Consider the following 269-nt stretch of genomic DNA (forward strand, 5'->3'; position numbering starts at 1 on the left):
GATATACTCGTGGAGGGATGGAGTTAAGTGGGGTGGGGGGAGTGTTGGGGGTGGGGTAAGTGGAGGTTAGTGTGGTAAGAGTGATGTATGTGGTGGGGAGATTGGGGGTCATGAGTTAACTGCGGGCAGGTAATAGTAATGGGATATTGAGACAGTTTATATAATTACTGTGTATACACAAACACTTATTCACAACTATACACACACACATAGTCATTCACAAACAAACTGCATAAACACAAACACCCACATACAACTACACCACACAC

General features: G+C 43.9%; 1 protein-coding gene across 1 annotated transcript in view; it reads left to right on the forward strand.

Annotated features, from left to right (window-relative positions):
- The window catches only part of LOC106869079 (protein hobbit), a 214,183-nt gene that overhangs the window by 196,619 nt on the left and 17,295 nt on the right, over positions 1-269 (forward strand). The window lies entirely within an intron of this gene.

This window comes from Octopus bimaculoides, chromosome 25 (genome assembly GCF_001194135.2).
Source record: "Octopus bimaculoides isolate UCB-OBI-ISO-001 chromosome 25, ASM119413v2, whole genome shotgun sequence".
NCBI classification, from domain to species: Eukaryota; Metazoa; Mollusca; class Cephalopoda; order Octopoda; family Octopodidae; genus Octopus; species Octopus bimaculoides.